The 14,106-nt window shown below is 36.1% G+C and overlaps 1 long non-coding RNA gene across 1 annotated transcript; it reads right to left on the reverse strand.

The window, feature by feature from the left end:
- Window positions 1-5,360: 5,360 nt before the first annotated feature.
- LOC149032915 (uncharacterized) lies at window positions 5,361-8,568 on the reverse strand. Its single transcript, XR_016176187.1, has 3 exons — window positions 8,438-8,568; window positions 7,905-8,046; window positions 5,361-5,445 (listed from the first exon to the last, which is right to left on the reverse strand). It is a non-coding gene; the product is annotated as an uncharacterized LOC149032915 (long non-coding RNA).
- Window positions 8,569-14,106: the final 5,538 nt, after the last annotated feature.

A 14,106-nucleotide genomic window follows, 5' to 3' on the forward strand; every position in this document is an offset into this window, starting at 1 on the left:
TTGAGTTATCAGATGTTAAATCTTCCATGAGATCTTTTTCTGCTATTTGCGCTAACAATACTGCAAAAAGCGTTCGAGAATAACCCAACACTTTTCCAAAAACTAATTTTTCTTGCGGATCAAGATTAACTTCAATTTCTTGAATATTCTTATTAGGTAGGCTTTCTATAGCACCCTGTGCTTGAAGCTCTTGTTTGGTCCTTCAAAGCATCAGACTTTTCATAAGTATAACTAATCTTTCGTGACCAGCAGAATTTTTGTCATTGATCTGAAGTTTCCATACACGAATATCATCCAAAGGTGAACATTTAAAAAATTTAATTAAGGTATATATATTCATTTTTTCGTTTTGTATAGGTGTACCAGTTATAGTCCACCTTCTATCTGCTAAAAGACTGCACACTGCTTGAGATGTTTTACTTTTATGATTTCTTTTTTTGATGTGCTTCGTCTAGAATGATTCTTTTCCAATGAATCTAAAAATAATGAATTATATTTAGTTTAAATATAATAAACTTTAATGAAATTATGGATATTATCATATTGTACGTATATCATAATTATACCATATATGCTATAGACATAGTTTTAAACTCATAGGATAATGTATTGTATGATGTAATAACATCATACTTTGCTAAACGTTCAGATAGTTTTTCTCTATTACTACCATGGTAAACTTCTACTGATAATATAACTCTTCTACATTTACTTTTAATTTCATTTTCCCAGTGTGATAATAGCGAAGTTGGACACACAATAAGTGTTCCACTTCTACAAGCTTACAAGAAAAAGTTTTATTTTAGAACATACAAAAATATATGTAATTAATGCCTGGGCTCACCGGACCTCGTGAAGAGGTTCGGGGGCATGGGTGAGGCCAACCGGGCGCGTCTTCAGGTGGCGAATAGAAGGACTTCCAAGGGTGAAGTTGGTTTTTCGTGGCGGGGAACGGAGCGTCATTAGCGACTCCGACCCCGGGCACGGGGGCCTAAGGAACTCTTGGGATAGCGCAGGCTCTAAGGGACCTGGCTGACGTAAAAATTGGCCTCGGGGACCGAAGGCCACGCCGCGGACCACTCCCTAAGCCAAGGTGGAAGCCATCGTGCCGATTATCTGGATGGCACTTGGGTAAAGTGTCGCAAACGATGCCCTTGGGTTTACCGGGCCACCCCTCATTGTACCTTGCCTTATTACCGCAACAGGCTATGTGGTGACGGACCGTTTATTTCCTGACTACTCGTGGGGCTTGTATGGAACCAGATAAAACCCTCATACAAACAAAAACACAAGCTGGCGTGAGGACTTCGCATGAAGAACGAACTCCAGTCGTTAATGATTTGACCTCGAGCGCTGGGGAAGAGGGATCGGCGAATGCTGGACCCACGGACTAATCGCCAAAAGTAACTAAGAGGAAGAAAAATAGGAGCAGGGCTGCGAAGAGAAGGGCCCGCAAAGCCAGATTGGCTTTGCGAGGCCAAACCCCCAAGTCGCACCGCGGAGATGAGGAGAAGGGGGCATCCGCTGATCAGGGCCCTACCAAAAGGCCCAGACCTTCGGACAGCACCCCGCCGGAAAGATCTGCGGTAATTAAAAAGAGTAGGATTACCACAAGTCCTACTAATTACGCGAATGCTGTGGCTGGGGATATGAGGCTTGCCATCGCGCTGGTTGATTTCCCTGAAGTGACTCTCTGCCAGGGACATAGTGTAGTACTAGTGAGGGCACTCCTCGGGGCGCTGGATTCGATCCCAATGGATCAGGTAGTCCCATGCTTCGAGAGGACCTGTTGCGGGCAGGGAGTCCTCTGGATAACCTGCTCGCCAATGGCTCACAGCCAAGCCTCGGTGGACTCTCTCTCCTGAACGGGGAGCAGCTTGAGAAACACGAGGACATTCTCGCCCACCTACTTGAGGTACACTTCCCGGGATCCGGTCAGGTCGAGCATAACTTTTTACTCAGGGGGAGCTCCGCGCCACGAGACCCGGTGACTGGACCACTGCTGCAGCAGTGGTAACGTATGACAGGATTCGCTAGGCTCTGGACTCGTTCGACGGGTACAAGAGCACGGGGGCTGACGGGCTCTTCCCCGCCCTTCTTTAGAATGGAGGCGATGGGCTAGTCAAGAATCTGATCCGTGTCTTTAGAGCGTGTCTCGCCTTGAGATACGTACCTAAGCCATGGCAGGAGGTACGACTAGTATTTATCCCAAAAACGGGAAAAGACAGATATGACCAAGCCAAGGCTTTTAGGCCCATCATCTTGACGTCTTTTCTGCTGAAAACGCTGGAGAGACTCGTTGATAGGCTTATAAGAGATGGAGCGCTGGCGAGAATGCTGGTGCAGCTGTCGCAACACGCTTACCAAGCAAGTAAGTCTGTCGAGAATGCTCTCATAGCCTCGTTCGCGAGATCGAAGGTGCCCTCGACAGGAAAGAAGACAACGTTATGTGTCTTTTAGACGTCTAGGGGGCGTTCGATAACACCTCCTTCGAAACTATATGCGGAGCAGCGAGGGATTTTCTACATCGACGACACTATCGTCCAGTGGTGGAACTTCATGCTCCGCTCATGTATCATCACTGCTAGTCTCAGCGGAACGAACATCAGGGCGCACGTCGGCAGAGGGTGCCCTCAGGGTGGAGTTACCTCCCCACTGATGTGGCTCATGGTTGTCGACGGGCTCCTGAGTAGGCTCGGGGAGCTGGCGGTTAAAACGGTTTGGTTTGCCGATTACATCTGCATAGCGGTCACCGGCAATCACCCGGCCACGATGTCGAGCAAGATGCAAAGAGCGTTCGACATTGTTCAGGATTGGTGTACGTCGATGTCTTTGAGGATGAACCCGAATAAGACTGAGATAGTGCTCTTTACGAGGAAGAGGCATTTCAATAAAAGGCCTCCCTCAATATTTGGAACTGAGCTGACGTTCTCCCGGGAAGTTCGCTACCTGGGGGTGACGCTCGATAGCAAGCTTAGTTAGAAATGCCCCATCGACAACCAGGCCAGGAAGGCTATTAATACCCTCTGGGCCTGCAAGAAGATGTGTGGAAAGACGTGGGGGTTAAAACCACGGATAAGTTAGGTGGATTTACATCGCTATACTGGTCCCTCGACTGACGTACGCCTCCCCAGTTTGGTGGCCCGGCGTCGAGCAGGCTCAAAATAAGAAAGCGTTAGACAGGGTCTACAGGCTAACAGGGCTGGGAATTACGGGCACGATGCGCACTACCCCGACCCCTGGCTCTAGGGGCCCTGCTTAACATCTTACCTTCGCACATTGCAGCAGAGGAGAGAGCTAGAAGCGGAGCCTTTAGGCTGCTAGTCAGTAGGAGCTGGGGGTGGGCCCCTACGGGCACGTATCGATCCTGTCAAGAACGGAAGACTTCGAGGAAGTCAACCGTCTTGGAGGTTACTGGTGCCTAAAGGAGTATCATTTCCAGCACAACTATGAGGTCCTCTTTCCAGACAGACAGTCATGGGCAGCGGACCAAAATCATTTATTGGCTCCTGCAGGCCCCGTCTGGTATACAGATAGGGCTAAAGCGGGTTCCAAAGCGGGAGCAGAAGTCTGGTCTGGAGGATCTAGGACCGAATTGTCCTACACCCTAACTGGTACCGCCTCTGTTCTTCAGACGGAGCTGTTTGCCATTTGGGCCTGCGCCCACAGTATCCTGGAAAGGGGGTACTATGGCAAACATATCTACATTTGTAGTGACAGCCACACTGCGCTCAGACTTGTACACAGAACCGTGGTCAAGTCAAGGCTTGTGAGGGACTGTGTCGACTTGTTGACATGGCTAGACAGTGTCAACAGATTAAGGTTGCTCTAGGTGCCGGGTCATAGTAGCGTTCAGGGCAACGAAAGGGCGCACGAGCTTGCCAGACTTGGAGAATCACGACACGATCTGGCAAACCAATTCTACATCAGCGTGTCAGAGGGGCTCATGCGGAGGAGGTCTAAGAAGTGGGCAACGGTCCGCTTAAGGGATCTCTGGGTGCAAGGCCCTGGCATAAGGCACACGAAGGCTCTGTTTTCAGGGTCTTCGGAGAAGCTAGGTACCAAGTTGATCAACCTGGACCGAGCCCAATTGAGGCTTGTTGTAGGATTGGTCACCGGGAACTAGCAAATCAAAAAACCACCTTACACGACTGAGCCTTGTACAAAACTCGGTCTGCGGCAGGTGCAGCGAAGGGGAGGATACCCCCCTCTATCTCATAACTCAATGCGTTGGGCTCGCGGACGTCAGACATGATGCCCTTAGGACTACCGCCAATAAGTTCGCCCTAGTGAGCTCATGGGGCGGCCAGACTGCTGCGCTTTGAAAGGGAGTCGGGGCTGCCCGCGGAATCGCTACGGTCATAGGTTTTCCCTGCAAGGGGCCCAGGCACAATGGTCCAGAGACTTAGCGCCCGGGTAAACAAGAATCAAGAAAAAAAATTTAATTAATGATTTCGTAAATTAATTATGTTTGGAAACTTTATACTCTTAATTACAATTAATAAACAAATATATTTTACATACTTATAGATTTTTTTGAAGTATGATATCTGTTTATCATCACTGTCTGAATCATTTTAATTAAGAGTGGCAATAATTAAAGAGATAATTGTTATAGTTTTACCTAGGTCCAGGTCATCGGCTGAATATTTCCAAATGTTAATATATTATTACAGAATACAAAATGTAAATTAAAAGTTATAATTAATAATCAACAATAATGTATGACTAATACCTAATTGATCACCGGGTGGTTGTTTTTTCTCTCTTCACATAAGCTATGCTAATCCGTACTGTTGATGTGGAATTAGTTTAACTTTTAAAGCAGGGTGATGTTCTGCTCTTGTATCTTCTGAAAGTTGATATACAAAAGATTTATGTAAATCTTTTAACTTATCCGCTGTTAAGTTGAATTAATTATCTAATGTTTTTTGTGGTTTTTTCCCAATTTCTTTAATATGTCTGTTGTTTTTGCAGATTCCATGTAATTAAATTTTGATGTTTTAATAGATTGATGAAAAACTACTTTTTCTTCTTCTCTTTCTTCCTATTTTTTATTAGACATAATTTATTTATTTCCTTGTTTTATAGGTTTTATTAAAGATTCTCTTCCTAAGAGAGTTTACTTTATTATTTTATTTGTAGTGTAATATGTTCTTGCCCTTTTTTTTCTTTATCTGATAATAAGTCTCGATTTTCAAAATAGGCATCTAACTAAAAGTAAAACATTTTAAAAATTAGTATAAATTATTACAAATGCATTAAATATATTTTCTTACCTTTATTTCATTTATTTATTTTTTTTTTTGTACTTTACAAGTAAAGAGAGCTCTGTTCTTGAGCTTTTAGTTGATTTATATTACCAACTTCACTTTCCTGTTACGAAAATGTCATTGCTGATGCGTTTTCTTCTTCGCTACTCCTTCTATTTGGTAAATATGTACTCTTAAAAGTTAATTTCACAATTTTTATTATTAATATCTTTCTTTAGCTTTTCTTTTCCTATAGGTGTTTGTATTTAATCTATAAAAATCTAAAGTTGTTATTAATATAATAATATTGCATAAATGAGCTGTTTAATATCTAAATTTGAATCTGAATCACTATTGGAATGAGTTAAATCCACAATAGATAGATTCTTGTCTTCTAAATTAGTATTCATTTTTTCTTTTTTATTAACCAACTTTTGTTCTGAATTCTTCTATTCATTGGTATCATTAATGTAAGCATTTGTAGAAGAACTCAGCTTGAAATAATCTGTTAAATTAAATAAAAATTATCAGATTCTTTAAAGCTTTAATTTGTTATCATTATTAGATATTTGTATACTGTATGTTTTGTTATTGGTAGTAAATACAAGTAAGGAATGATTCTATTTATAAAACTAAATTATTTACATAGAATAAAATTTTGTTCAAATAAGACTTCGTTTTAAATAAAAAGTAAATTTAAAAATTTGTCGAGCATGAGTACATATTCTATATATGAGCCGTTTATTTTGAAGGTGTTAAGAAAAGAATTAAATTTTATATAGTAATTTTTGGGGGAAAAGAAGGGGGAGGGGAATGAAAAATATAAGAAGATAATAATATGAATAAAAGGTGGAATGATAGAAAAACATACACAGACAAAGATAATGACAAAGCGATGAAAATAAACTATTTAAAAAAAATAAAAAGGAAGACATTTGCCGTAAGAAAAAAAATAGGAGAGAAAATATTTTTTTTTGTTATTGGGGTGGTTTATAAATTTTTATTTTTGGTTTTTTTTTTGTTGTGTTTTTTTTTATTGAAATTTTTTGTTTTGATGTGTAAAATTATTGGAAATTTTGTTGTTGTGATGGTGTGTAAATTTTTTATTTTTTTTTTTTTTTTTTTGTTTTTTATTGGTTTTTTTTTTTAAATATTGATTGATATTTTTTGTTTATTTTTATTTTTTTTTTAATTTTTTTATTTTTTATTTTTTTTATATTTTTATTTTTTTTTTTATTTTTTTTTTTTATATATTTTTTTTTTTTTTTTTTTTTTTTTTTTTTTTTTTTTTTTTTAAGTGGCCTAGGTCCAGTTTCCAAAAAAATCAAGTTAATTACTGTAATAGTTACATTTTTACATGATCTTTTTATTCTGAAGCAAATTGTCACAAAAATAATTAAAATCATGAAGATTTTGTCGGAAGAAAATTTGACTACTAACGGAATGATGAAAAATTTATTTTGAAAGTGGCCTAAGTCCGTTTTTCAGTTTTTTTTCTGAACTGGTTGTCATAGTTACGTGTCCAACTTTATGTTATTTATCAGTAAAAAAATCAGTATAAAAAGTGAAAGACACATTATAGCTTACAGTGACATGTGCACCGGGCAAAATAGAAACATTAAAATAGCTTTTATGTGGTTAAAAATTGTCCAATCTTTCCAATCTGGAAAATAATGTAGAAATCATAGATCACAAATTTTTAATATCAGGACATTCGTTTTTACCAAATGATAGAGATTTTAACGTGGTAGAAATGTTATTAAAAAAAATAATTTACTGTTCGTTCCCCAAGATTATTACAAGATTATGAAAAAGTGTCGGAAAGGTAATAATTTTATTGTAAATGAAATGAGACAAGAAGATTTTGTATCAACAAAATTATTAGAAGATGTAATTTTTAAAAGAGTAAAAAATTCTAATGGAAAATCAATAAACTGGCTAAAAACATGTTGGATGCGTTTTGTCAGAAATGAACCGTATAAAATTTTCTATAAGACATCAATGAATAAGAATGAAAATTTTAAAGTCCTGAATTTATTACCACGTCGGGGTAGACCAAAAAAGTTCGAAAATATTGTATTTACACCACTGTATAAAAATATCAGACAAATTACAACAGCAAAATTCAAGGACATAATGGACCTATTACGATATATACCACTGGAACATCATGATTACTTCAAATCCCTTTCACACGCACAAAATGTAGATGAGTAGTAAATTGTTTTGTAATAAATTTATGTTTGTAATTTTGCACGTTATGTAGTTAATTAAATCGCATAAATTATGTTCCTGAAGTGTTTTAAGGATATGTAAAATAAATTCAGTATTGTTTTTTTTTTCAATTTGAAGCATCTTAAATTATGTTGAATGGACTTGGGCACCTTCAAATTTTATAATGAATCTGGTTGTTAATTTTGAAAGTGGCCTATCTCCATTCGTGGTTGGAAAACGCATATTAATTACTTAATAATAGCCACTATTTTAATAGGAGATATAAATTTGAAGCCTTTAGATACACTTAAGCAGTATAACTCGTTAGTATCTTGTACGTATATTTTTAAATTCATTGAAACGCAAACCTTTAAATATCTCGATTTTAAGATAAATGGACTTAAACCACTATCTAAATAAACGGTTCATATATTATACCTAAAATATACCATGTAAAGTGGCTTCGTATTTGGAAGTATATAAATTATCATCAGTTGAATAAGATAAAAGGGGTTTTTCTTCAGGCTTTTTCTTTTTATTTTTGACATTAATGGGCGTAGAATGTAGGCCCATAGATTTCCTTTGAACATGAAAATAGATTATAATTATAAAAGATTATAAATGTTACTTACGGAATTTTGTTGAACAGAAATAAATAATTCATCAGTATATATGCGTTAGCAGTAGGACTCTGGTCAATAGGAATTAACATCTGTCTTGCTATTTAAATTTTGTACTAAATGAATTTTTAGTCAAGAACAATAGAATAGGGTGTGAAAATAATAACTAAGGAAAATACACCGTATATCACACTCTTCGTTTATATAGAAGTTGTTTTGACATATTGTTATATTAAAATTATTGTTTTAATTTTAAGCAAATTCTAATATTAATATATTTGTTGTTAATCCTCTTACGTGATAATATATTTAGAGGAATTTGAAATAAAGCTATTGTTATCTTCAACTTACTTTGTTTCACAGCTTCATTTTAATTTTGTTATTATAATTATCAGTTGGCATTAGTAACTCGAAAGTTCATTGCCGTAAATACTAAATCCCGCCAGTGTTTCTATCCCTGAGCGCGATCTATCCATTCGCAGTCTTCATATCCTATTTCCTTAAGACTTCTCCTAATATTATCCTAATATTATCCTCTCATTTCCACGCTTATTTGTAGTCTCAGATCTTTTGAATTATCTATTAGTATTTTCGCGTAATTAATTAATGACTCTTTATTGTCTCCTAACAAAGCAATATCGTCCACGTATGTCAACAATTGCGTTATCCCGTTCAACTGTGGACCATCTTTACTTTTCTGCAGTTCTTTGACAGCAAATTCCTGTACTAAATTGAACAAAAGAGGTGACAATGCGTCCCCCTGTTTTAATCCGCTATAAATATTAAAAGCTTCCGACATTTGGTTACCTATTCTCACTTCACCCCTAGTTTCGTTTAGGTAAAATTGAACCAAGTTGATCAATTTTCTTGGTTTCCTCTGTCGTTTTAGGATTTCGAATATTTTTTCTCGTTTTACAGAATCGTACGCTTTTTGGAAATCTACATAAAGTTGGTGTACCAGCTGATTAAATTTCCATTTTTTCTCTAAGATCTGCCGAATGGTAAAGATCTGGCCTTTAGTCGATTTATATTTCCTAAAACCTCACTGGTGATCCTCTATTATCTCGTCCGTATACGGTACTATCCTAGCTAGTAAGATATTTGATAAGATTTTATAACACGTTGGTAAAAGTGAGATACCCCGGTAATTATTACAATCCATTTTTTTTGCCCTTTCTAGAGATAGGGATTTCAATCGACTCTTTCCATTCTTCCAGCAATGCTTCCTTATTCCATATTATATTTAATTAGTTCAAAAATTTCTTTAATCAATCTATTTCACCCCAATTTTATTAGCTCTGCAGGAATCGAGTCGTTACCTGGTGACTTATGATTTTTTAGTTTTTTAATCGCGTTTTTTACCTATAATATAGCTGGTTCCCTAACCATAGGTTCCGCCTTGTGAAAATCGAAATTCTCAGTTTCCTGGTTGTTCTAGGACTCTACATTTAATAACCGATCAAAATAATTTTTTTACGTGATCAATATCTTCGTTATATCCGAAACTAAATTATTGTTCGTATTTTTCACTAGTTCCGTTAGCTTGGAATACTTTTCTAAATCTAATTATCCCCATGTACATACCAGGGACATACCATTAATTACCCTTACTCGTTTATCCATACTTTCCTCGTGGAGACTCTCGGGCCTTATCGTTGGTCTAAAAATCTCTTTTTTACAGATTTTAGCTTTAAAATCTTCCACGAATAACTTTATGTACTCTTTCGGTAGTTGATTCATGACGCGCTTGAGTTCCTCGCAGAAGCTGTCTTTAATTTCGTCCTCTTTATCTTGCGTCGGCGAGTGCACATTAACTCCTTAATAAACAATTATTTTGAAAAAACCAGCTAAAAAAATCAATTTTTTTTTTGCATAAAAACATATTTTAGAATATTGTTTTGACAAGAGAAATAAAAAAATACAAAAATAATCAATATTTTTATGTTAATATTTGATTTTGTTCCACTTTGCAGAGAGAAGAGTCGAGTATTGCAATGTGTTAAATTTTCTCTTTGTATTGAGAAAATATGCAGCAAGATCGGCAGGTTTTATATTTTATTAATTTGCAACAATGTTACAATTCTAATTTTATTTAACTTTATAATTGATATAATATAGTATACTTAACAATATTCAATTATGATAATCTCTTTATACGTCAGGAGCTTATCGACTGATGTATATCAACTGTTCTATCCCGGATACGCTTCGTATCTTTTTATTGTTTTTACCTTTTGGAATTTCCTTCCCTGGTCACTAGTTACGTTGAGGTGCGTTCTCCTTAACGCGAGGAACGGGCCGCGGAGAAAGGAATAGGCCAATAAGACTCCGTGTGGGGGGGAAAGAAACCTCTGATTATTACTTCGATCCCTTGGGACGAGATTTTATTTACCGAGCGTGGTGTGCCACGTCTTAACGGAAAGAAAATACAAAGAAATAAGTTTATACAAGAACACGATGAGAGGAGTGCGACCAGCCGGTACGACGGATAAAATGAAAGTGAAGTGTTTTTGTGTGTATGCACCGCCACGGCGATCCAGGCATCACGGAAATAGAGAGAGCAACGGTCGCAATGGTCATGCTGCCGCTCTGATCAATGAAAGGCGTGGTCAGGCCAATCAGATGCCCCTGCGTGGTGGTCAAGCCGCGAGACCAGGGCAGAAATGCCACTGGCCAACCAGCGCACCCCTGCAGAGCCGCATCACGCGGTGCCCAAGTACGTTAGTGCTGGCGGCCGAGAGGTGTCAGCACTTTCCCCGCGCGCGATGCTACAGCTGCGCACTGTCGGCTGAGAGGTGTCAGCACTGTGCTGGTGCGAGACGCCACAACCTATTATTGCTATTACATCTTTGGGCTAGCATATTTAAATCTTACATTAGAAATAGAAGAAATTGTGGATTCAATTTATTCGCTGCAAGCCTCTGTTCCGATGCAGGACAAAGAGGCTATTACTCTATCCACAACCTGAGGACGCGCTGTGTCGTGCTAATTGGGACCTACTTACAGCGGGGACTACTAAAAATCTATTGTAGTTTTCCTTCTCCGAGACTAGCAGCTGTAATGCTATAACACAGTTTAGTCCTTTATATTAAATAATAAACTTTTATTGAGTTAACTGACTAATGCCTTTAAAAATGAAAATATCTAACGTAGTTGGTGAACAAAAATCAGTATTGTATTGTGTTTTTAATTATAATAGCATTATGAAAATTTATTTCGCGTTGACGACTTAAAAAATGTAGATCATGCATTAAAAATTTCCTGTAAGTAATATTCAAAGAACTTTATTTTATGAAATTTTTATTGCTTTCTACATCGGTTTAACGGAATTATAGGACTAAGAAAAACTTGTCCTACCTAGGAACTCTTATTTGTTTGCTGATGTAAAAGAATAAAATGCCTTCAATTGTTTATGTAAATACATCATACGTAAACTTGTTTTAGTTTTAGAAAAAAACAATGGAAAGTCACAAGTCGTTGCCAGGCATTTTCTGAGTAAAATTACATGAAAAATACGTTTTGCATAAAAGCATTTAAATTGCTAAAACTAATTGCACGAGTAAATATTTTAAATAAATTTATTCGTAATGTTACATCAAAAATATGTAGAATAAAATTGCTTCATAGTTACTTAAAATTTTTATAGACGGTAAAGTTTATCTTGATCATTCTTTAGTTTTTTTTATAAACTGATTTTTATTATAATGTTATTGTATCGGATATTACTAGTGTATCATCCTTCTTATTAACTTATTTAATTTTTGTTAGAGGTATTTATGTAGGGAATTTTTTTTAGGGTAAGAGGTGCGAGGAGAACATACACCCAGTTTAATCCTACTAATAAGATATATTTAAAACAGGTATTAGAAAAATTACAATAATAGTTTCACAATCTTACGATTACAACTTAGATAAGCGACTGTATTCTTAAAACTGATAACGACTTATAATACAACTGCGACTGTTACGACTGATGACTAACTGAATACTGCTGAACTTCCGAATTGACTTATCCTCAAATTTGTTCTCTTATATTCATCTGCATTGTTCTCGAATTTTCCAGAAATCCGTCTCGAGAACCTTCTAGATTTTCACGCTGTATATGCGAAACTTTGAACACGTTTTTCTCGAAACTGTTCTTTTTTTTCACGGTTGTCAGGATATCTCAAGTTCTAATAAACCGATATACTTGAAATTTTGTAAGAGTCTTTTCGATGCATTTCTCTTTCATACTAGCTAAACTCTTACAATAATTTTTATATTTTAAAAAATTCGAAAATGTAAAAGAAGTGGTAAAAATAATGTATCTTTTTTTTCGGACAGCCGTAACTTAGCGAAAAAAAAACTTTTCTCAATTCTGCTCGTTTGAACAATAGCGACATTATTCTAAATTAATAATCTTTTTAATTTTTTTTTTCAGATTACTAAAAGAGCTGCAAATGTGACAACCGTCGCGCACCATTTTTTGGGGAACATCCCCCCCCCCCTCCACTTCATCAGCCTATATCTTTTTCAATTTTGAAATTTTTCACTTTTTTTCATGTATTCTTAAAATATTATTAAATATCTCGTAACATTATAGTTAGTGAAAATATTATTCGTCTTTTGGTTATTACACTTGAAAAAGTACCTAAAATTTATGCCTCTAGACAAGAATACCGCCTTAAGTTTACTTTCCCAAACATCTTATCAACTTTCTGAATTAGGTAACATAAAAGTATGTTAAGAAAAAAATACTTTAGTACTTACATATAAAAACGAAATGGCAACTGTTTCTTGTAATTTAATCATTTAAATAATAATGAAGATTTCTAGAAAAGCAAGATGAATATTTTCCTAATTTTTAAAAATTTTTTCGTTAGGTGCATTTTATAATTTAGATTTATTGTTATTTGACGAGGTAAGCAGATTTTTCGATAAAAATGTGTGGGATTTGTGAAAAAAATTGGGCCGCTGAACTGACTGGACCGGATTCGAACCATGGCATGAAGGCGCTCGTTCCACGAATGCTTCTGGATTCTTAAGAAGCGAGTCAGTAGGAGCCATTTTCCTTCAAAGAGTCAAAGATGCAAAGCAAGTTTATGCTAGGGTTGTTAATCTTTGTGTTAGTCAAACTCCAGCAATTCCAAGAAAAACATGTCTATTTTCTACAGCAGAATTTCAAGCTCAAATAATGAAACAGACATTGGAACAGTGCAGTCTAAAATCTAGCGATGTAACTTACATTGAGGCAGATGGTACAGCAATCAAATCATGGGATCTAGATGAATTAAAAGCAATAGATCTTGTTTACGGTCAAGATCGAAGTTATTCTAATCCTCTTTTAATAGGATCAATTAAATCAAACATTGGTTATATATTTAATAATAATACACATAATTCGATAATCAAGGTAAAATAATTGAAAAGAAAAAATTAAATTTAACACAATACAAATTTGGTTTAATATTCTACATTAGATTCTGTTTTTAATTTCTTGGTACTAATTGCTATGAAGACCGGAGTTGTACCTTGGAGTCTTCATTAGTCCTCTTCTCTTTATCCTCTGGATGAAGCTCAATGTCTTCAGAAGAGACGTCTAAAAGTCATTACAGAATCTACAATCTAGACGGATCGCTACACTGCTGTTAACAAAGCCGCTTTAAATGGTTCCTTCTCGCACATTATCTTAAAACGTCATTCAAAAAAGAAACTGGGTAGAAAAGCTTTTACAAAATAATATTCCACGGTTTTTTGTAGCTTCTTATCGAACTCAGGAAACGATAACATCGATCTTTTATACCGTAAGATATTTATTTTACGACCAAACCATTATTAATGATATTACTGAGAAACCATTTCCTTATTCTTTGTATTCTGAATATAAAGTAATTCCAGAATCTGAAGTAACTCATTCAGAGCAATCGACAGAGATGATTAAAGATAATTAGTCAGTTAAATCTCGTTCGTCTCTTTAAATCTGTTCAAAACAGATATGGTTTGTTTTTTCGGAGATAGGATCACAATGGACTGGAATGAGT

This window comes from Polistes dominula, unplaced genomic scaffold (genome assembly GCF_049000335.1).
Source record: "Polistes dominula isolate Pdom_NZ unplaced genomic scaffold, Pdom_raw_medaka contig_741, whole genome shotgun sequence".
In the NCBI taxonomy this organism is placed as follows: domain Eukaryota; kingdom Metazoa; phylum Arthropoda; class Insecta; order Hymenoptera; family Vespidae; genus Polistes; species Polistes dominula.